Source organism: Platalea leucorodia (assembly GCF_965183815.1).
Source record: "Platalea leucorodia genome assembly, chromosome: W".
Taxonomy (NCBI): Eukaryota; Metazoa; Chordata; class Aves; order Pelecaniformes; family Threskiornithidae; genus Platalea; species Platalea leucorodia.
Genome location: NC_138859.1, coordinates 6552712 through 6553574, shown reverse-complemented (window position 1 = coordinate 6553574; position 863 = coordinate 6552712).

Sequence of the window (863 nt, the reverse complement as noted above, 5' to 3'; positions counted from 1 at the left end):
GCTGCTGTCTTGGCTTGGTGGGTGTCACCGTGTCACTGCGTGCCCGTGTCCCCAGGTACCTATGTCCCTGTGTCCCCATGTCTGTGTGTACCCGTACCCATTTGTCTCAATGCCTGTGTGTCCTCCTGACCCTGTGTTCCTGTGTCCCCATGCCCCCATGCCCCCTCATCACTCATCCCCATGCCTGTGTGTCCCGGTGTCCCCACATCACTGCATCCCCATGTCTGTGTGTCCCTGTGTCTCCATGTCACTACGTCCCCATGCCCACATGCCCCCACATCACTGCATCCCTATGTTCCCGTGTCCCTGTGTCCCCATGTCACTGTGTCCCCAGGTCTGAATGTCTGTGTGTCCATGTGTCCCCATGTCACTGCATCCCCACATCCACATGCCCCCATGTCCACATGTCCCCACGTCACTGCATCCCCATGTCTGTGTGTCCCTATGTCACTATGTCCATGTCCCCCCATGTCCCCATGTCACCATATCACCACATACCCATGTCCATGCGTCACTATGTCCCCATGTCCCCACATCCCCATGTCCCTGTGTCCCCATGTCCACATGTGTCCATGTCACCGCATCCCCATGTCCGTGTGTCCCTATGTCCCCATGTCCCTGTGTCCCTATAGCAGAGTCCCCATATCCCCCCCCGCTCCACTCTACACTCCGCTCTCCGCGCTTTGATTCTGCCCCGCTCCGCTCCTCCTGAATCCAGCCTCCGCACTTTACCTCCGCCGCTCCGGAGGGGCGTGGCCGGCGCATGCGCGGCGAGGCGAGCCGGGCGCGGCGAGATGCGTTGCGGGGGGTGGTAGGGCCATGTCGCAGCGCGGGGGGGACCGTGATCACGACCGGGAGCTTCA